Source organism: Armigeres subalbatus, chromosome 2 (genome assembly GCF_024139115.2).
Source record: "Armigeres subalbatus isolate Guangzhou_Male chromosome 2, GZ_Asu_2, whole genome shotgun sequence".
NCBI lineage: Eukaryota > Metazoa > Arthropoda > Insecta > Diptera > Culicidae > Armigeres > Armigeres subalbatus.
This window is the reverse complement of record NC_085140.1, coordinates 334739208-334763054: the sequence shown is the minus strand read 5'-3', so window position 1 is coordinate 334763054 and position 23847 is coordinate 334739208. Positions and strand designations below refer to the sequence as shown.

The 23847-nt window shown below is 41.0% G+C and overlaps 1 protein-coding gene across 4 annotated transcripts in view; it reads right to left on the bottom strand.

The window, feature by feature from the left end:
* The window catches only part of LOC134212800 (uncharacterized), a 178103-nt gene that overhangs the window by 76013 nt on the left and 78243 nt on the right, over window positions 1–23847 (bottom strand). The window contains exon 1 of one of the 4 annotated variants that reach the window (XM_062690971.1): window positions 14452–15023. The exons of 2 other annotated variants lie outside the window; for them this stretch is intronic. The gene's annotated coding sequence lies outside the window, so the exon portion shown is untranslated. Of the gene's footprint in view, window positions 1–14451; window positions 15024–23847 lie in introns of those variants that run through there. One more of the 4 variants, XM_062690976.1, reaches the window with a different exon arrangement.

Sequence of the window (23847 nt, the reverse complement as noted above, 5' to 3'; positions counted from 1 at the left end):
TAGTTTAAAAAAAAGATGAAAAAGATGAAACAAATTGGCTTTGTTGGCGAGTACTTTCTTTGATTCCTACGTAAGAAGGAATGCGTTCTTTGAACCTACTTTATCAACACAGAGCGAAATAGTTTAGCGATGGTTTGATTGTTATGAGAACAACATGAGGTATGTTCCAGAAAATTCCGCAATGAATTCGTTTAGACTTTCTTCCTAAAAAAATTTTCAAAATTTTTTTAGGGGAATCTCAAAGGAATTTACGAAGCAGTTCCTAAAGGAACTTCTAAAAATTTTTTTGAAGATTTTTGAAGTAATCCGAAAGAATTTTCGTTGAAATTCCGCAAAGACTTTCTAAAGAAACTCTCAAAGAAATTTTGGAAAGAATTCTTCTAGTAATTTTGTACGGTATTCCTAAAGGAATTAATACAGAATTCCTGAGGGAAATTCCGAAAGAATTCTTAGAATTGCTTATTTGAATTTTGGAAGGAATATCTGCAGGAATTTCCAAAGAATTTCTAGAATAATTTCTGAATTAACTTGCTAAGGAATCCTTGAAGAAATATCCATAGACATTCATGAAGAAATTTGAGAATGTTTCATATTGAAATTTACTTGAATATTCTTAAGGAATTTCCAAATTTCATGCTATAGTTTTGGAAGGAAATTCTTGAAGGAAGTTTTGAAAGTATTCCCAAAGAACTAAAGTATTCTTAAAGGAGGAATTCTTGAAGGATTTCTTTAAGGAATTTCCGGACGAATTTCTTAAGAAATATCCAGAAGAAATTCTGAAAGAATTCTTAAGGTTTTCCTGAAAAAAAAATCGGGAGGAATTCGTTCAGTAATTTTCGAATAAATTCCTAAAAAGAGCTAAAAAGTAATTTCTGAAGGAATTTTCAAGGAAACTCCTGCATTCATTTTCTCAGTAATCTGGCGTCGCCGGTGTTTTCCATAAAGCTTGAGTTGAGTATGTCACACTGACGTATGTCGCCGCGATATTAATTTGAAATTAGTCGAAATTATCGGCAGCGGCGGCGTGAGTATAACCGTCGGCGGCACGAAGCACTACCGTACGCCACGTTTCATGTATAAAGTCCAGGAACAGGAACCCAGCTGATAGCAGTTATTTTTTCAGCACAGGGTATCCTATCCCATCCGGTTTTGAGGATTTGCCACTTCTCTTGGAAAAGACGAATATCAGTTCTATGGCAGAGAAAGGTTAGTAGAGGACCATCGGAAAGTTTCTGAGAAGACCTTATTTTATTCCCACTCTCTAAGGTTAGGAAGGAAACTGCAGATTCTCATGGTGATCGCATTTTGGTTTCCGGATGGGTGCTGAGAGACGCTACTGACAGTATTCGCTTGGCGAGCATCAGGAAAATCGATGGTCTGGAGGAAAAAGTAGGCAGAACGGTAGCAGAAACGGAAAGGTCCAGGAGCAAAAGCTGGTTAAGACTTAACTTAGCGATAAACTGTGTTGTCCTACACTCGGCGATAAATCCTTATGATGGTTGGCTTGAAGTCCAGGCTCACACGAAGGGCTTTAATCAAGGTCGTTTTTTGTTGAATAAAAGAGCCTCCTGATCATATCATATTGCCTTATTCATATTCATATTAATTTTTTATTTCCATAAACTTAAGACTATGTCTTTTCTGTTTTAGAGTTACTAATGTGCGTCGTAAGCAAAAACTGATTATTTAATGATGATAAGACACCTAATTTATATGCTATAAAACTGCTTTCTTGAAATCCAACGATGTAACAGTGTTCTGTGTGTCTGACTGGAACTTCTCAGTTGTGAATATCTCTAACAAGTAGAGAATTAGCGTAGTGTGAAGTTCTAGAGTGCGGCATGCTCCGGCGGAGTCATCTGGAGTACCAGCTATTTCGACCTTTGTTTCGTGATTTCTGGATTTCAAAGGGTCCCTCTTTTGTCTGTTCTTGAGCGCCGTGGGCTTGCCCAGTTTCGACTGGCCGGCATCTGAACAGACTTTTCTTTTTAACGGTACCCCGACTATCCAAGGTACTACATTTGTTTTCTTCGCTCGTGGTCTTTATCAAGCGCCGTAGCCGAACCGAAGGTTGGGGTATAGTTTCCGTTTCTGAGGAACCACAACCACTTAGGTCAGGTATTGGCTCAATGATGCTAGTTGTGTTGCATGGTTTCGACACGTTGGAGGCTGGGGAGTTAAGAGTGTTGGTGCGCCGGAAGCGAGCCAGCCTCGGGACAATAAAAAAATAAAAGTGTTGGTGCGTATGTTGAAGACGGAGGGACTTATTTGGCGAGCGGTCCGCCACTCTTTTTGCTTGTTACCCGTTGACTTTGGGGCTTTCCTGGGTCTTTGTGGTCAGGGAAGTATTCATGTGGCTCTTTTGGGATTGTTGGAAACTAGAAAACGGAAATAGGTTCTTTACTATAGGGTACTTGTTGGGAGCATGGAAGACGAAGACGTCCTTTCTGTTTTGAACATCTTCATCGACAACGACAACCGAGTCTCACACTCTGACTGGTTTGACGTCGTCGATAGATCCATGCAATGGTACAAAACCATCTATCTATCTATCTTCGATGGTTATACACTCCGTGTTGTCCGGAGCAAAACCGAACTTAATTCTCATTCCAGGTCGCTCGTTCTTCAGTTCTGCCTGAATGATGTAGTCATACCTTTATGAGTCGATGCTCCATGACTTAAGTTAAGTCAAATTAAAAAATATTTTCTAGGCTACTGTATGGCTCCACCGAACAGCACTCCAAGGGTTTTCTATTCCACATCATGATATTTCCATTAGCCGATGGTTGCTTCAATATCGACTCATAGAGGTTTGAGGTTTTCACCAATCGCCGTGGACAATAATATGAAAACGCTACATTTTGATATAAAAAAGAAAATCTCTCCTTATATGAGACTCCTGCGGTTACCTTGTAGGTAGGCACTACATGTCCAGCCTACTGTTATCTGCCGTATTTTATCAGCCAGTCGATATCTTCATTTTTGTACATTTGGTACAACTGATTCAGGCGTCGAACGGTGCAACCATTTTCTACTACGTCGCCAAGTGTTGAGCGCAGTAGTTTATGCTCAAACACTCCGATAATTCAATAGTCTACATCTTTCAACGTTCATGGCTCATGGACGTACAGGGCGCCTGGATGAACCAACGATGTGTAAAGAGCTAGTTTTGTCCGTGCCTGTAAGCTGTGAGCCTTTAGCTGGCTACGCAAATCGTACCTCGTGGCTAAAGTCCTTATCACATGTAACGAGTGTTCTAAGATGTAATAATTCATCGAGCTCAAGTCGCATCCCATTCATTTCCATCTCGGGACCAACACTGTTTGGACTGCCACGGTACTTAGTTTTGACAGAGTTTATGATCAGTCCTATTTTTGTTATGTAGGAAACTTTAGACCCACAAAATTCGTTCAGTGGAGTCCAGTATAAAAAGCCAATTAGTTCTGAGTTTATGTTCGCTGGCATTCAACGACATCTGTTGTATTGGCTGAATCACATCGCAAGAGATCTACATAAACAATTGAATGTGAGCGTTTTACCATCTTCCGCTTCGAACTGTAAGAAGATAAAAGTCCGGAACTTCTCGATGATGAGCCTTTACCGACCGCACTTCTTGAGAAGCGTTTGTGTGTATTTAGCCATGACGATTCAACCTCGTAAAGGAATAATGGTTCGCTGAACCATCGAACGCCGGCTTGAAATTAGGCCTTTTTCGACACCATATTGCGTTATTAGCTACATTTAGTCGTGTTGGGATGAATCTCCATTCATCCTCACTCGTTTCACTTAGAATTTCGATGATCCTGTATGCCAAGAAATTGCATCAGTAGAACTACGATAACTAAAGCTTGTAGATCAAGTTGCGGAATCGATATTATGCGATGCCGAGGAACTACTGTGGTCTTGGCAGACAGTGCATAGCGTACGCAATCTACAATGCGGGAATAAGCTACCCAATCGCATGCTTCCTTACTCATAGGGAACCTGGTTGACATCATGGAGCATCTTCAACCAGCTTCACCAACGGTTTCCTAGTTTTCCTGCAATTCGTTCAGTCTACTTCGGCAGGCTTATGCGCGGAGCCTTTTGCCGGATAGTCAAGGATCTGTTGTCTGACTATCGACTTCAAATCCGGTTTCTTGGCCATACGAATCGGTTGTCAGAAAACTCGACACAGTTATACTTTCACAATGAATATGTCTGAAATCTTCCAGATGCTGTGAGGATGGTTGTGGTCTCCAGTATTTCACGTAAGCTCCTATCTTCTTCAGTTTCTCTTTGGGAAACTAAGGGGACCCTCACGTTTTCGTAGAAGAAATCCTTCATTGTACTATGAAGCAGATATAGATATCAGTAAGATATCAACTTGATGTTCGGATGATGTGGCAAGAGCTTCAAAATTCCAAAACTGGATTTTCTGAAGCATACCATTATCAATCGGAAAAATTTGAAAATCTGACGAAACTTGTGTGCGTCATCCTCCACATCGTTTCTCATCTGAATCTGATTTCTTTATTGGCACTTTCAAGGGAATATTTAAAATTTTCTAGCAAAAGCTTAGACATTTTTAAAGCAACCATCAAGTAGTTTGCGAGATTTTGCTAAAGAAAATTTTATAAGACTTTCCATAACATTTTTTTAAGGTTCCAAAGGAACTCAAAGCAATTTTGCTCAGACAACTTTTCCAATAAGGTGTTTGGCGCCACTTTGTGTGGGTAGATTTATGGAAATTCCAAAAGAAGTTCATATGAGGTCTATTGTAAAATGTGGGGGAACTCGAGTGAAGCAACACTAAAAAACATTGGAAAGAATTTCAAAAGAAGTTTTTGAAAATTTCTCCAAATGTTTTTTGGAATACTTGGTATTTATTGGAGACCATGACTGAAATTGATTATTTATTCGTTTTACTGCAAAAACGATCATTTCAAGCCAAACAACACACGGATGCATTTGAATCTGATACGAAAGTAAACAATTCATAGTTTACAACCGTTTGGAGTGACAGCAAATGTATCATACCGATTTGTGTAAACAGGTGCACAAGGCTACACATCATGACGGTCCAACAGCAAACTTTACTCTCGCGATTACATTGTAAAGCTCATTATTGTATTCTCGGGCCACCAACACGAAACCGGTAGATCCAGGTCGGACTACGCTACGCACGTTCTGTACCGTTTCCACACCGTAGGAAGTCATCGAATCGAATGGGACTCGATTTTTGCAGTCAATGGCGATTGAAAATGTGACGGGTTCCCACGCAAGAGAAACGCCTTTCGGCGTTGGTCGATTATTATTATTGGAGGTGCTTACACATACGTATCACAACAGGGGGAAGTTCAACTCTAACGCCGCACCGGGCGGCGTTGCAACGCATTGTGTGCTCAACGTACCGAGCTTTGCAAGTGAACAACTCCGTCAACAGGTGGGTGAGATAAATTGATTTATTTTTCTCGCATTGACACCGTTGTGTCTGCTCGACCTGAAACTGGTAACAGTTAATCGCACCAATCTACCAATCTGCGTCATACGCGCACCTCATGTACCAGCCTACATACATGTTCTATTTTTAGCTACTACTATATGAGCATTAGCTACTTAGTATGCAGATTTCTTAATAAGTTCCTTGTCGGTGGTGAGGTAAGAGGCAAGCTATAATTGAATAACTGAACAAATCTTTGGCGCGCTCTTTTAACATCTGCGTACAACCATCCGAGCCATTGACTTCCGCATGATCTGACTGAAACCGCCACCGACTGGGACGAAGCGGCTCTTCGGTGGTGATCTTCTTCGTGCATAACAATCATTGCGACCGGCGGCGATGAAATGGTTTTTACTTTCAGCACATTACTTCACATGGTTATTTGCACTATTTTCGCTTTTGAGCGATAAAATGCACGGCAATTATAACATAGCGGTATGCAAGATGAAAGGCGTCATACAAATTAATCTGGCACTCTGTTTATTCAATTTTCACATTAAACCTCGATATGGTGATTTTGTGTGTGGGTGTTCACTAACTATCCTTTAGTTTCTTCAGCATAGCCAATATTGTTGATGCTTTAATACAATCTGCATACACTACAGGTCCGCATAACCTAAAATAGTACGGATTACTCAATGCTCATGCCACATAGCGATGACCGAAGTCACTCGGATCAGTTTCGGAAAAACTTATTTCTGCCAATTTTTTGTTTCTATATTTAATAATATTTAGTATAAATATAAATAATATTTAAAATTCATGAAGAAAACTGTATTTCCTTGTGAAATTCTAACTTTTCAAAAGGACCTAAGTAACATTTTTTTCATGAATTAATTTGAATAGCACAATCAACAGAACAACATGAAAGCTTTTGATTGCAGTACTCAAATTAATTCATGAAAAAAATGTTACTTAGGTTCTTTTGAAAAGTTAGGCGAGAATTCATTTGTATTTGAGAAATTGTTCCGAATTTGATCGGAATTTTTGTTTTCAATTGTCTATGGAAAACTTATCTAAATTTCCACTGTAAATTATATAGTTTTCCCAAAAATGTCCAATGAAATTCAGACGAATTTTACGAAAAAATTCAGGCAAAAAAATCAGGATGAATTCAGTAGAATACCCCAAGGAAGTAGAATTGTCAAAGAAATTTCAGGACAGTTAAAGGAAATTCTGAACAGTTCTTCAAAAAAGGGGTGTTTTTATTCAGAATACAACACCGGTGAATGATCAGAAAATTATCCAGTGCTTTTTAGTGGAACTTCTTCACTTCACCTTCACAATCAAGAAGAATTAAATGGAATAGTACTACATAACGGTGAAGTGAATGTCATTCCAACGCAATGGTGTATATGATTCCTTCTTTAATCGTAGGTGTTTGCCCGGTGATCCTTTCCTCCAAAGTAGTTTTGCCGTTTTGTTTGGCCGTCTTTAAAACACATCGAATAACTTTTCTCCTTTACAGTTCAAAACTACGACAAATGTCCGTTTACCAAGAGATCCATAGTTTTGATGCTATATATGCGCGCTATCTGACAATTCGGATCGACTTGATGATCTTCCGGGTGATACACCGCTCGCCAGGTGCCCTCGTGGATAGGTATGAGTAATTTGATATGAAGACCATTTGGCATGAGGAAAGAGTCGTTGGCCGAAAGTAATTCCAAAAATTGCCAATTGGTCGAATGCCACTTAGCCGAATAACACGTTTGGCAAAGTTTTATTTGGCGGAAAGGAACATAAATCCGAACTGATTATTTTGTCGAAAATGCTGTCTGCCTTAAACAGTCGTTTGGCCGTAATTGTCGTTTGACCGAACGTTTGCTCAATTGGTGTGGCCAAAAATGTCGTTAGGCTGAACAAATAGTGATTATAAAAAATGTGAAGTGATTAATGATAATTCAGAACAGCTAAAAATGAGAAGCGAGTGGTCTCAGTTCTCACTGCGAAAAGTGAAAAGTGTCGAATGAGAAGTGAGAAAAGTAAGACATCGCACTTATCACTCCCTGTTTCTTACATCTCACTGTGGGAACAAAGATTGTGTGGTGAGGAATGAGAAGTGAAACATCTTACTCCTTTGATCTCACATTCAACTTTCTACTTCTCATTCTTCGCTTCTCACTTTTAATTTTTCACAAAGAGAAGTGTTGCTTCTCGACTGAAATCTTCTCTCAATTTGGGACCTGGCGGATTTTCTTCAGCTCTTTAAAAAGTCACGTCGATGGACTGACGTGTCACTCATCATTTCGGATGTCTTACTTCCTCATTTCTTACTTCCTGAGGTGAGAAAGGTGGAGTAAGAAGTTAGTAGTGAGACGTCGCACTTTTCTATTTCCACTCTTCATTTCTCACTTCTCATTTCTCAATTATCAATAATCAATTCACACTTTTCACTTTCACTAAAGCCTAGATCATTTAGAAATGGGGTACTTCATTTTAGAGATTGCGCCGTTCCTAGTGGTCGGATATTACCATTCTTTTTGGTCTAATTTTTTCACAGTTTGAAACTAACGTGGTTTCAAAATATTCACCATGCAGGAAGAGAAACGAAAAATAATTATGCACAGTCCTGCAAAATCCATCTGCGTCAGAAGCCGGATTTTACCCCTCATTCAGTCCCATGATGGCCTATTTACGTTTGGCTAGATTTTGACAGCTGCCTTTGCAGTGCTACAATGGTACCACAATAGTGGAGTCCAGTCCATCCCAAAAAATCTGAGTACCGTCAACTGGGGAAGATGATCATTGAGGTGAAGATGATCATTTGATGTGTCAGTCAAAAGTGCCAATTTTTTATGAAACGGTAGTCAACAATATTCTCCGTGCAAGTAATGTTACCGCTAGGTAGAAATCCGAGTTTTTTTTATTATAATCATGAAAGTGTATTTCGTGGAAGAAAGAGAGAGATAGTCATGAATGACGCTATTTTCGTTTCTAATATTGACTTCGTAGACTTCTTCAACATTCATACAAATAACTTAGTGTATTTTGACGGCTAGGTCATAATGATTTTAGTAGAGCTGACTTGATCAACTTCACCCCAATCCAGATTACTCAAAAATGTGTGACAAGTTAATTTCTTTTAATAAATGCGAACGCATTTCAGAAAACTAAAGTTGTCGAGTATTGCAACGTATAGCAGTACATGTTTTGAAAATACTTGTTTCGATTCAGAATGTAAACACATATTGTTATTGCATGTTTTGTCTTAAAATGATCATCTTCCCCAGTTGACGGTATATCAAATTGTCCACAGTTCCATACAATAGAGTAATTTTGGGGGATTATTAAATAGAAACTGATAATGAAGGGAGCAGTTCTCACTGATATTGGCCGTATGAAGAATTGGTAGAATCAGCTAGCCAAATTCATGACTGAAGAAGGTGTGCGCCAACTGACAAGCAGCATCAACAGAAAACTGAGAGAATTTCTATGAAATAACGATGCATGATTCGTTTCAGTCATTCATTGACATAAAATAATATAACTTTTGTTCCATTCTTAAAAAGTTTTTCGATCAAACTAAAAGTTAAAAAATTACACGCATTTGAAAGTGTCCCATTTCTAAATGATCTGGTCTTTATTATTCCGCTGAACGACATTTTTGGCTATACGCTTTGCAAATGTCTCGGCCGGCTGGCTCATCACAAGTCGAGCACATTTGTATATGGCGTCCATATACAGATGTGCTCAACTTGCGGTTAGCGGCAGTCTAGGACACTACTCATAATTCCATTACCCCGAATGCCATTGTCCCGAATGAGTTATTACCCCAAATGTTATTACCTCGAATAAGACACTGCTCTGAATGAGCCAGTACCCCGAATTAGTCATTACTTCAAGTTTATTCTTCATTTCAAAGAGAACAATTGTTACTCAATTAAAGTTTATTCAGAATCCATATGAACGAATGAATGATTAACAATTATTTTACGGATTAATCAATAGCAATACTTCGTCGTCTCCTTCTTGGGTTTTTTGTTCAACAAGGTTCACCGCGTAAGACTAGCAAGTACTTACGGCATTCCATTCATCAAACCAGCAACGTTTCAATACAGTTTAGAGCGACGAATTCTTGTTTGGGGGATGATTTTGCAGCATGTTCTCATGCAAAATTGTAGAGAGTTGGATAAAACTTAAGTCCACGTCGACTGGACTTTAGACCGCTCGTGAACATAGAGTTGGACAGAATAAATTAAAATATCCTTTGTGGGAATTAGCTATCCCAGAACTTGTTTCAGAAGATAGCTATCAATTCATGTTGTATGACGAACTTATAGCGGATAAATGGGCCTACAACTTTGTCCAACGAGACGTTGCTGTAAATATGTAATCTGGGGCGTGGGAGGCAAAATGTCATTCAAATGACATTATGTCAAATGACACGTGACATTTTGGAGAGTTTTCACTCTCCAGCCTTTGCTATTATACTTAGAGCAATGTACCCCTGGACAAAAATATAACCCTACTCAAGCGTTATGAGTACATTCAAACTTATGGAAGAAATTTTGCTTCTAAAGAAAGTTATGGGCAAATTAGTCAAATGACATGCAGATGACATTTTACAAGCCTCAGCTAGAAGGACAATGTGAATGTTTTAAGGCGTTACCTCCTCTTTTTTGTCTTTCATTCTATTCTTCAAAGATGGCATTACCTCTTCTCTTTGCCTTAACTGGGAAGACGCGATGATTTAAAGAAGATATTATTTTCTCTGTTCGTCCTATGCCAGGCAAACGCGTTCATATATTGCAGCCAATATTTCTTTTTTTTTTCTCTTATATCGGGTAAATTGGTTCATTTAAAGAAGGCATCATATCCATGCTCGACTTATACCGGGCAAACACGTTTTTTTTTAAAGAAGGCATCAGGCCGTTACAAATATTTAATCAACATTTTGTCGTACTGGTCTCCAAAAGGTCAAGGGGGGGGGATAAAAAAAATATTAAAATGAAAAAAAAAATTAAAAACTACTAGGATTTGCTAAAGAATGTTTTGATAATCTTCAAAATAATCCGAATTTCATTTTGTTGCGCCCTCAAAATATTATTTTTTGGCAAAAAAAAACCCGAATTGGGGGGAAGACAAAATAGTTTTTAAATATTTGTATCGGCCTTATTTCTTCTTTTTGTCTGATGATTTAAATAAGGCATCATCTCCTCTGTTTATCTTATACCTGGCAGACGCATTCATTTGAAGAAGACATTTTTTCTTCTTTTTCCCTTATAAGGGCAGATGCGTTGATTTAAAAAAGGCAGATTCGTAGCGTGAGCTCCAGGCGCCCTTGGCGAAACCTTACTTTCATGCATGTTCGAAACAAAAAGCATGATAAGAGCTGGGATATTTTTAAAATCAGTTAGCCTGGGTTCCTTCTCATTGCCTGATCCCGGGAAATGAGAAAGCGGACTCTTTGGATAAGATGAAAATACATATCAGGAAAATTGAACAGCAGGCAGCAGAAATGAAAAAATGGAGAGTTGGGTTGATGGCTGTATTCAATTTGCAAGCAGGTATCGAAGCGTTAAAAAAAATGAATATGGGACGAAAATTCATTCAAATCATGTGTTGTCCAATTCAGAGTGGGGCTTTCGGAAGGCAATCTCTGTGTTTGCGGCGAGGAATATCAGGATTGATTGATCGATTGATCACGTCGTGTGGGCGTGAGAGGAGCATCGTGGCTCCAGATTTGCGATAAAGGAACATCTCCAGGTCCGAGGAAAACAACCAAAGCCTCCCAGCAAACGTTGAAAGCGGATGAAGCGCTTATTCAGCTTAATATAAACTTCTTTAGCCGAAAAATGATCTTATTCAACTTAAATTATTTTAATTATTAGGGAAGTGTTGGCGTTTTCTTGATCTCGATTACATGTCCCTTGTTTGCCGATTTTTGAGAGTAGCTGATGTAACTATGAATGTAATCATAGTCCGCCCATTCTCTTGTCTGCCATACCCCATCACGAATATCTTCCTCTTGTTTTCCTTTTTAATGTCTGCCGTTTCCCTTTTATATGTCTTCCTCTCGGTATTGTCTCCCGAGAAAATGTTTGTTCTTCCCATTACAGAAGTGAAACATCATCAAGAAACCATGTGAATGTTAAGAAAATTATTTCAAGCTCGTAAGTCGATTCAAGTATGAGACACTGAAGACGACCTTATTGTTGAGGTCGAAATACATATCTGTCAAGGTACAATCAAGTGGTGGAATTAAATGGGATGGTACAAACTAGTCTTATGACAAGCGAACTATGTGAATATCAGCAACGTTATTACTTAAGCATAAGTAACATAAATTCCCTTCATTTCTTACTGTATTATTGTGTTCCATAACCAATACGCGAGTCTTTCGGTTGCCCAAAACTAATATTTGTGAAAAAAAATCATAAAAAATTGTAATTAAAACATGTTTTTGGCTCCGTAACGCTTAACGGCAACTGAGCCTTCTAAATAAACGAAAGTTGTTTTTTTTAATGTTTTTTTTGCATGGTGGATTTAATACATGTTTGTTCTGTAAATTCCTTAAACCTCTATAACTAAGGATTATTGAAAAGACGAGAACATTTCTGAATATCTCTTTTCTAGAAAATTTAACGATTTTATGAAAGATTAAATAATTCCACGAAATAAAAAAAACTAGATCCAATAGTGGGTGTGGTACCGACGAAAAAAGTCAAAACTTCCTTGAATTTACGCACTAGTGGATTAGACGTAGTCGAATCAAGAAGAACCCTACTTTGTGTTCAGTTGTGTTCAGCATGTTTTTCGATAAGTGTTTCGTTTAAAGCTTTACCAGATTATATAGACCCAAAAGAAAAAATCCTACTGTAATGTAACTATGAATGTAATTTGAATCAAATTCAAAATATCATCGAATATTAACGGCTTTGCTTGTTTTTTTTTATCGTAAATGTGGTTTAAGGGAATCGAAAATGTCACTGGATCAAATGCGATCGTTCTGGTCCGTTCTTGAGCCTCAACTAGTTTGTCTGCATAAAATGAGATAATTTATCTTAAATTTAAACAAACTCCCTCTCACCACTCCCGAGTATCTATTATTCCAAAACGGTTTAGATTACTTAGTCACGAATAAAAATTATTTACAGTTTTTTTTTACAGTCTACTCTGTGTTTCGCTTTTGGCGTATTGAAATCCTCATCTAGGGCTTCTTCCACAGAAACTTGTTCCATTCCTCTTTTAAATTGTAGTTTCTGTTCAATTCAAGTTCCAATTCAAGTGGAATCCAACCGCGTAAAAAAAAACTAGATTTGTCATCATTACCCAATGCTTTGGATATCAGCGCCCCCTAAGGCCTGCCGCCCTTGGCGGGGGTTAACCTGGTCAACCACACGCTACGGCGCTGAAAGAAGGCATCATCTCCTTTGTTTATCTTATGCCGGGCAGACGCGTCGCTTTGAAGAAGGCATCATCTCCTCTATACGCCTAATACCGGCCAAACGCGTTCATTTAAAGAAGATATTATCTCTTTTTTTGCCTTATTTCAGGCAGAGGCGTTCATTCAAAGAAGGCATTATCTTATACTGGACAAACGCACTCATTAAACCGTTTCCTTTCCACAACTTTTTCACAGAAGGAAAATTTCTAGAACTAAAGTTATTTGGCATAACTTAAAATAGTGGAAAACGAAAGAAAAGTTTGAAAAATATTTGATTTACATTATTTCGTAGAATATCACTTTCCCAGATCATAATGACGAAGAATGGCAACCCAAGTTAATCACCAGAAAATCGAAAAATGTTTGTTAAATAGAATCATTATTGCGTTTTTCTTAGTAGCACTAAGTATAGTATATGTTTTATTCTTTGCAAATATTATCATTTTTCGATTCATCGGTACCTGTTTCTAAACGTTTGCGGGGTTATGGCCTTTCTGTGATATGGATTTCGGGGTAGTGTCCGGCAATTTCGGGGTAATTCCTTTCGAGCAGTGAGTGGCCATCGGGGTAATGGCATTATCGAGATACTGGCTTTTGGGATGGACCCTTCTTGGCCATATGACCCATTCTGTCAAATGGATTTTTCTGTCAAACTACCTTTCTGGCCAAACGACATTTTCGCCCAATGACATATTGCGCCAGACGACTTTTACGGCCAAATGACATTTTCGGTGGAACAGAACGGCTAAACGATATTTTCGGCCAAATGGCTCTGTTTGCCAAACAACAATTTCGGTCAAACGATTTTTTCGGCCAAACAAAATTTACGGTCTTATGACCTGTTCTGGTAAACGATATTTTAGGCCAAATGGCTCTTTCTGTAAAACGACCATTTCGGCCAAACGTCATTTTAGGCCAAATGACCTATTCGGCCTAATGGTTTGTTAGGTCAAAAAACTTTCGGTTTATAGGTCTTAAACCAAATAGATTGCAGCCCGACCTTCACGACCTCCGGTACGAGACTTCTGTGGACTACAAACTGCAGCAAAACGGGTTAGCGAAATGGATGAACAGGAAAATTTAAGAACATGACAGATTAAATTATCTTTTCACTTGTCTCTGACTTTGAGCTGTTCATGTAGTCTGTTTATCAAATCGAACTGGATCGATTTTAATTAAACATTAAACAAAAAACAAAATAAGCACCGATGAATTATTTCAACTAGTAAACAACAAACAGATGGTCAAATAGAAGGAATTGAACTAAACTGAACTCAAATTGGTAACGCGAGAGCTATTTACAAAAGACCCATGGCTTAGTATGACATATGAGCTATATAAACTATATTTGAATATAAAACGTGTTCCGAAATAATTGCAAATGATGGTTGATCTTTATAGTACATGAAATGCAGCACATCATGATATGTTAGATGCCAACCATTCATCCAAAACGTCACTCAAATTCTCTGCCAAAACAATCAGCGTAAAGCCATTGAAATAAATGCAACTTATTTTTAGCACAAGACCATACCGAATTACCCCCACAGCTGAAATAAACAAATTAAACACTACTCACTTTACGGGTTTCGCTCGGTTTTCTCCGATTCAGATTCCAAATGTCGTTTATTTGTGGTTCCAAAACGTGCACTCAAATGCCAATGCGCGATATTTACACTTTCTCCTTCTTGGATTTGTCCCTGAAACAGGTAGGTAGGGTAGACACCAGATGATTTTTCCGCACAGCTGCTCACATTGCCCGTTTTCTTAATCCACTCAATTGGCATTAGCAGTCGCTGTACCGCTTAATCGCATTAATACCGAAATCGGTGTCACCCACAGCAGCCGCGGCTGGCACTTTTACCACACCACCACTGCCTGCACTGGCTTAAATGTTTCCACTTTCCACTTTGTTTGCTAATTTTCCACAGTTCCCACTATCGGCAACGCAATACTCAATTCGATGTTTCTACTCGAAGAAAATTCGTCACAAAACCTTGGTGATTCAAAATAAACACAATTTACAACTCTGAAGGAACACAAAAAACAAAATCACACCCACCAAAAACGGTTCACTAATCGTGAGAAGCTTAGGACATTTCCGCGCGGCCCAGAAGCACGAAACGCGTTCGCGATCTACGATCAACTGATTGGCAATGCTCGCGTGTGTCTGCCACCGAATTCGCATTGACCACCAAACCAAACCGGCGGCGTCACGACCGTCGTCGTCGTCGTCGTCATACGGAAGGTGTCGATTCTTTCGATCTACTCCGGTCCGATGAACACACAGAACAGGTCGTCGGTTGCGTTGTGGATGGTAGGCGGTGAGGGTGGCGTTCAGACGCCTCTAAAGCATCGAATCGCTGCGCCGCTGGCTGCCTGCGCTCTTGTATCGAGCGCATGCGAGAGGCGTTAATCGAAACATGCGCGAGAGTAAACAGCACGGTTGGATTGAGTCACATTAAAAGTTGAGGAATGCGCATTGTGTTTTGAAGTGTACTAGTACTGAAAATTTTCATCAATTAGAGTTTTGTAAATACGTATTAGGTTTTGTTTTTTTGTAGACAGTCAAATTTTAAAACTTAGACGTTGTTATAAAGTCCATGAGTAAAGAACGAATTTTAAATACGATTGATGAGGTGGCTCAAATGGCTTACAAGTTTTAGTATTCTTTTGAACATGCAATATTTAATATATTCCTTTATTTAGACAAGAAAATCATTAAACCAAATTTATGGAATTTGTTTGAGAATCCGTGGGCGTGGACTAATCCTATAAAGAGGGGTAGACTTCTTGTGCATGGTCATGGATTTAACTCAACATTCATACGAGAAACCTTACAGGGTTTATCTAGGATTCACTAAAGTTGTGAAGCAAACAAGCTTCAATATAGAGCATTTTAAGCGTGCGACTAAATGTAAAGTGCGAATAGCGAGCGATGTTCGCCGCGGGTGAATTTGATTAACGGCCAGCTTATTCGCAAATAGAAACAAACTTAACCAGCGCTACAAAATTTGAAAAACATTTTACGCATATTTGCAAGACGTATTTGAGCAGTTAGTATAAGCAGTTTGTCGGTCCGAAGTCGGACACGATCACAATGCCTTGGGAGGCAGCGAGCTGCGAGCTGCGAGCGTGCTCACTTCTTCGCTTGGCGGTGCCATTCGGTCACCTCGTTGCCGCTGGTCATCGCGCGCCGAGGTAGGCAGTAGTGTGGTGCCGGACTGTTTGGTTTTGTTTAGCTTCGTTTAGCTTCACCTCTGCCGGTGTTTACAGTTTTTATTGGCACACAGCAAAGTGCAGCGCAGCATCGACCGGCCGTTTGGCATTAGGCTATTATATGGAGTTGGGTTGGAGATCGACAGGTGCACGGGACGGCAGCGCAGGCGGGCATGCATACGTGATGATCATGACCGCGAAAATGGTTTGCGTTCATTCGCTGCGCGTCGGTTCAGGTTTATCGGAACCGGGGGGATTGTGGATGGGATTGTGTCTATGATTAGCTCAAATATGGGCGTTGGAAACGAATTGGAATTGTTCGTTCAATTATCACCGGGAGCTACATTTAAGAAGAAAATGTATTATATGCACGCTTTTTTTTTTGACGTAGAACTACGTCTGTCTTTTCTATATTGGGGTACACTTTAAAATTGCAAAAAATCGAAAAACGTCACGAAAATATGATAGACTTTGATCGTTAATATCTCAGCCGTTTCTCGATGGATTTTCCATTTTCTTGGACCATTCGATCAAGGAAGAGTCAACGCTTCATTTCCAATGTACACTGAAGTCGTTTTTCACGCGGTTTTTTACACGAATCGCTTTTTATGCGATTTTTTTTCACTCGAATTTTGGGATTTCTGCAGTTTATTCAGACATATTTTGGAATTTACGCGGTTTTTCTCGTTGTTAATTCACGCGGCACATATCCTCCGCGTAAAAAGTGACTCCAGTGTATTACAATATTTACGTATGATAATATTTAGTATTGAAACTTGCTAATAGTTTAGTAATCGGTTTCAAAGAATCAGTCAATCTCATAAGTGCATTGCAAGCTTCTTCTTCCATAGCACTACATTCCAACTGGAACTTGGCCTGCTTTTCAACTTAGTAATATTAGTATTTCTTTAGTTGTTGATTAAAAGCTTTCCTTGCCCTTGCCTTGCATTAGTATGTATCTTGTGTGGAAAATACAATGGATTGGATATACTATGCCAAGGGTGTCGAGAATATTTCCCACCCTAAAACATCCTAGATCGGATCGAGAATCGATCTCGCCATCTCCTGCCATCATTCTGCGCCTTTATTCGCAAGGCTAACTGGGAACCTCAAGCCAGCATAGACGTCAAATTAATGCAACTTACAGGATTTTTAACTCGTTTCTGCTAACTTATGGGGACGTTTGACGACAGCTGCTCGCTTACGTCTATTGATGCCAGTAGAGAGGCTCGGAATCTTTTTCGCTGCTGCAGTAAATGCGTTCTGGTAATCTTTCTTCGGCTCTTGGTGTCTGCTGGAGTAAATGCAAAGTCCGACTCCTCACGTGAAGGAATGATAATTATTATCAATAAACTCTCAAACTGTCAAGCAGCGGCCAAGGCAGCGCAGCGGTACACTATCAGCCAGATTTTTGGAATTATCATTTAATAACTTCGCAGGTGTGAAAAGTAGGCGAGTTGTTATTGGCAATAACTTTTCAAATCTTGCAACACAAAATTATTATTTTAATGTAAACCAAACAAATCTAATACCAATTTAATGTAAACAATGAAGCTTAATCGAATGTTTGGCATTGTATTTTGGTGTTATGTAGGGAAAAAGTTCAAAAGTAGCATTCACCAATAATGCTTCGAATCAAGATACAATTATCGAACGATTCGTACTCTCTAGCGAGTTTTATTAATTGATTATTTTGGATATGTGATCGCTTGAGAGTGTTATTCATCCTCGTTTATTTGAAAAATATATTTTATCATCCTTTTAAATGTTAGTCTAAAATCTCACTCAATCTCAGGAGAGCAGGATAAACAGCGAAAACAGATTCACCCTGGGCTTGAAACACGCTTGCTTTGATCTCATCGAACAGAAAAGTCGAAAACCTGTACATTACATACAGCTAGGCGTAGTTCAACGTCACCTTTGCGTACAACCCGATTGGGCTGCACCTTTGAGTTTTTCAAATCCACATCATTCCATGCTCATGATATTACATTCTTATTAGAAATTACCCATCTACTTTTATTCTGATGCACACATTTGGGACATTAAAATAAACTAAAATATTTTATATAAAACAATTTAAAACTATTCAATCGAGTGAAAATGAAGCTTATTCAACTTAAAATTGTATTAATATAGGTTCCAATTTAATTTACATGATAGCAGAATAAAATTGCGTACAATATGATTGACCTATTATGCTTACTCATGTATGTAAACTCGCGTTGCACTATGCGTGTGTCTAAACCTGAACACATTAAACAATAAGCGCTTACCTCGTATGCAGCAATAAAATCATAGGCTAAAATTAATTTTTTAAATAAAAACCCAGATTAATCCACCTAGCGGTGATGGTGCCTTTCTCGTTTCTTTCGAGTGAGTAATTTCTACGCATTTTTGATATGAAAAGAAGCATTTTGGCCATAAGTTCTGAGCCCTTAGTCCGATCCAGCCATTTTTCAATACGAAACAATGGGACAAGATTCTGCGTCGAATGAAACTTCTTGTGAGCAAATCGGTTAAGGATAGTGCCTAAAAAGGGAGTGAGAATTTTTCTCGTAAACAAATATATTTTGGCCATAACCCCGAAGCCCATAGTCTGATTAGGCCAATTTTCAATACGAAACAATGAGACAGGATTCCGCGTCAAAGTTCATAAAAAATATTTTGACCATAACCTCTAAGCCCATAGTCCGATCGGGCCAATTTTCAATAGGAAGCAATTGGACAGGATTCTGCGTCGAATGCAATGCAAGGAGTAAGGTTAAGGGTAAGTACAAAAAATGAGCTAGACTTTTTGTGCGAGTTTAAGAAATATCTGGAAAAACAGGCAGATAAGTGAACGCACCAAAATACGAATTTTCAACTCTAACGTGAGATCTGTGCTGTTATACGCTAGCGAAACATGGTGTGTATCAGTGGAGAACTCTCAACGGCTGCAGGTGTTCATTAACAGATGCCTGCGGTATATAATTCGGGCCTGGTGGCCTCACAACTGGATCTCAAACAACGAGCTCCATCGTCGTTGTCACCAGAGGCCGATAGCAACAGAAATTCGGGATCGGAAGTGGGGCTGGGTCGGCCCCACTCTACGTAGGGGCGGAAACGAAATTTGTTAACAAGCATTAGACTGGAACCCAGCGGGACATCGCAGCAGAGGTAGACCCAGAGGCTCATGGCGGCGAAGCCTTAATAAAGAAATAAAAGAAGTCGACCGAAATCTAACCTGGCAACAGGTTAAAGCGATAGCCGGGCAACGCTCAGGATGGAGATCTTTCAAGTCGGCCCTTTGCACCACCGGAGGTGTGTAATAAGTAAGTAAGTAATAAGTAAGTAAGTAAGTAAGTTTTTGCGCGCACACACATATACACACACCTGTGGGCTGCAAAATGGTGAGTTGACATCTGGGAAGGAGCGACCTACACAGCTCTGGTCCTCACAAGTTGCAATCTCACGCTTCCACGGGTCTTCCCCCCTTCTGACATCAGCTAAAGTGAGGGGATGCGACCAACGGGACCATCGTCCCTAACCCCTAATCCCAGGCGTTAAGCGACCCGTGCCGAAGGGATGCATGGCCAGGGGTGAAATAATAAGCTAGGCCTTTAACGGAGCCTGTGGGGTACCTGGGCACCCTCCACAGTAATTGTCCCTTACCGCATCATGCTGGGCTCTATCGTGGTGGACTTCTTTTCCCGAGCAACTCGTTGGACCAAAATGGAAAACCAAGTCAATTCTTCAATTAGTTTTATTTATTATCAGACTAAGGCCGGAGTGGCCTGTGCTGCACATAAAAGTTTTCTCCATTCAGCTCGGTCCATGGCTGCACTATGTCAACCACGCAGTCTGCGGAGGGTCCGCAAATCGTCCTCCACCTGATCGATCCTCCTTGCCCGCTGTGCACCTCGCCTTCTTGTTCCCGTCGGATCGTTGTCGAGAACCATTTTCGGATTACTGTTCGACATTCTTGCTACGTGCCCGGCCCACCGAAGTCTTCCGATTTTCGCGGTGTGAACGATGGATGGTTCTCCCAACAGCTGATGCAACTCGTGGTTCATTCGCCTCCTCCACGTACCGTCCGCCATCTGCACCCCACCATAGATGGTACGCAACACTTTCCTTTCGAAAACCCCCAGTGCGCGTTGGTCATCCACGAGCATTGTCCAGGTCTCATGTCCGTAGAGAACTACCGGTCTAATAAGCATTTGTAGATAGCCAGTTTGATACGGCGGCGAACTCTCTTCGATCGCTCCGTTCTGCGGAGTCCAAAGTACGTACGATTTCCAGCCACTATGCGTCTTCGAATTTCTCTGCTGGTATCGTTATCGGCGATCACCAGTGAGCCCAAGTACACGAATTCTTCAACCACCTCGATTTCGTCAACTCCAATAGAAATTCGTGGTGGGTGGCTTACATTGACCTCTCTTGACCCTCTTCCTATTATGTACTTCGTCTTCGACGTGTTGATGACTAGTCCAATTCGTTTAGCTTCACTTTTCAGTCTGATGTAGGCTTCCTCCATCCTCTCAAAGTTACGTGCCATGATATCAATGTCGTCGGCGAAACCAAATAACTGGACGGACTTCGTGAAAATCGTACCACTCGTGTCAATCCCTGCCCTTCGTATTACCCCTTCCAAAGCGATGATGAATAGCAGACACGAAAGACCATCATCTTGTTGTAACCCTCTGTGTGTTTCGAAGGGACTCGGAAATGCCCCTGTAACTCGAACTACGCACATCGAACTACGATCCATCGTTGCTTTGGTCAACCGTATCAGTTTATCCGGAAATCCGTTTCCGTACATTAACTGCCATAGCTAGTCCCGATCGATTGTATCATATGCGGCTTTGAAGTCGATAAATAGATGTAGTGTGGGCACGTTGTATTCGCGGCATTTCTGCAATACCTGACGTATGGCGAACACCTGGTCTGTGGTAGAGCGTTCACCCATAAATCCCGTCTGGTACTGCCCCACGAACTCTCTTGCAATTGGTGTTAGTCGACGGTATAAAATTTGGGAGAGTACCTTCAGCAATGTGATTGCGCGGTAGTTGCTACAATCCAGCTTATCGCCCTTTTTGTAGATGGGACACACGACACCTTCCATCCACTCCTGCGGCAGAACCTCATCCTTCCAAACCTTGGTAATCACCCAGTGCAGCGCTCTAGCCAGTGCCTCACCACCGTGTTTAAACATCTCTCCTGGTAGTTGGTCAACTCCAGGGGCTTTGTTGTTTTTCAGCCGGCCGATCTCCTCCTGGATTTCCTGGAGATTCGGAGCCGGAAGTCGCATGTTCGGCACGTGCTCCTAGGTTCAATACCATACCGCCACCGTTGTCTGCCATATCGCCATTCAGGTGCTCTTTGTAGTGCTGCCGCCACCTTTGGATCACCTCACGCTCGTTTGTAAGAAGGTTCCCGTTATGTCCTTACACATATCAGGCTGTGGCACGTGGCCCTTACGTGAACAGCTTAACTTCTCATAGAACTTTCGTGTGTTATTAGCGCGGTACAGTTGCTCCGTCTGTTCACGATCTCGATCTTCCTGCTGACGCTTTTTCCTCCGGAAAATCGAGCTTTGTCTGTTCCGCGCCTGTATATATTGTGCCTCGTTCGCCCTCGTGCGGTGTTGCAGCAATCTCGCCCATGCTGCATTCTTCTCTTCTACTAACTGCTCACATTCACCGTCAAACCAGTCGTTTCTCTGATCCGGGGGCACCGTGCCAAGTGCAGCGGTTGCGGTGCTAGCAATGGCTTATCGAATATCTCTCCAGCCATCTTCAAGAGTCGCTACGCCTAGCTGCTCTTCCGTTGGGACTGCCACTTCCAGCTGCTGCGCGTATTCTTGGGCTAGTCTACCGTCTTGTAGCCGCCCAATGTTAAGCCGGCGTCCGACTTCGACGCGTATTGTAGTTTTGAGCGCAGGCATGCTGCAACGAGGTAGTGGTCGGATTCAATATTCGCACTGCGGTAAGTGCGGATGTTCATGATGTCGGAGAAGAATTTACCGTCAATGTCAATTATAACGTGGTCGATTTGGTTTTCCGTTTCTTGGTTAGGTGATTTCCATGTGGCCTTGTGGATATTTCTGCGGGGAAAGAAGGAGCTTCGGACTACCATTCCACGGGAGGCTGCAAATTTTATGCATCGTTGGCCGTTGTCATTCGATACGGTGTGCAGACTATCCGGTCCGATGACCGGTCTATACATTTCTTGCCTTCCTACCTGTACGTTCATGTCACCAATGACGATTTTGACGCCACACAGTGGGCATCCATCGTATGTCTGCTTCAGCTGTGCGTAGAACGCTTCTTTCTCGTCGTCGGATCTCCCTTCGTGTGGGCAGTGCACGTTGATGATGCTATAGTTGAAGAAACGGCCTTTTATCCTCAGCTTGCACATCCTTGCGTTGATTGGCTGCCACCCAATCACGCGTTGGCGCATCTTTCCCAGCACTATGAAGCCGGTTCCCAGCTCGATGGTGGTGCCACAGCTTTGGTAGAAGGTAGCCGCTCGATGCCCGCTTTTCCACACTTTCTGTGATGTCCAGCAGATTTCCTGCAGCGCTACGACATCGAAGTTGCGGGGACGTAATTCATCGTAAATTATCCTGTCGCAACCTGCGACAAGCCTAGCGACTTGCAGTTCCAAGCTTCCAATCGTGATCCTTTATTCGGCGCCTAGGTCGTTGCCGATTGTATCGAGTCGTATTATCTTCTATGTCGTTCGTAATAGTTGTGTTTAAAGACGGCTTATTGCACCTGCGCAAACCTTTTGTCTCGTCGGAGGGCCGTCGTGTCAGGGCTGTTTAGTGTCCCACCTAACACCAGGACTTGGGCTTGTGCGCTTTGAGCGGCACACGGTCGCTTTGGCGGAGCCTACTTGCGGATTCATGCAGCTTTTTATAGAAGTTTAACAGGGCCCACTGTCAAACCCCACTACACCCTATGCAGGCGCCACAACTCGCAGATGGCCTGGGGAGGGATCGTCAAGCCCTTGGACATAGTCCCTGCTGCCCCTGCTGGAAATAGTCCCTGCTGTAGGCCTGATATAGAAACCAAATAAAGACGTCTTCACTTTGAATCTTAGCAACCGCTAGGATGAAATTAACGTACTGATTGACAGCTCTGGGGTGAGCTTATCTCAGATGATCTTCAGGAGAAGTGGAGATATTGGTGTCAGTACATGCAGTGACTAGCAGAGGTATCAATGCCACGCTGCTTCTTCAAGAGGGTGGTAAAAAATTAGAAACTCATCTGTTCTTCGATGCAAGTGAAGGGGCCTATGCGGCGGTTTCATACCTCCAATTAGATGACAATGGTCTCCCTTAATTAACGCTTGTAGCGGCAAAAAAACGTGGAGGCAGATACAAACTAAAATGTATCCAGAATAGCTAATAGCTATCCAGAAAATCCTTAAAATCCAGTTCCGATCCCAAAATCCCGTACACTAAATCGGATGTCACCTTTCGTTGATGAGACTGATTGGTGTTATCCGTATAAATAGCACCCAGTCAATACAAAACCGTATATGATGCAACATAAGATGCTTAGGTGGAGGCAATATACGTACCTAAATCGCCTCCACTTTAGCATTTTATATGGCATCATATACGATCTTGTGTTGACTGCAGCGAAATCCATTACGATTGATTTGAAATATCCGATCATATTGAAGAGACAGCACGTTGCAATTTACCGTGACTTCGTCGGAGGTTTCTTCATGGTTACGAGGAGACAGTTTGCAACAAGATGCG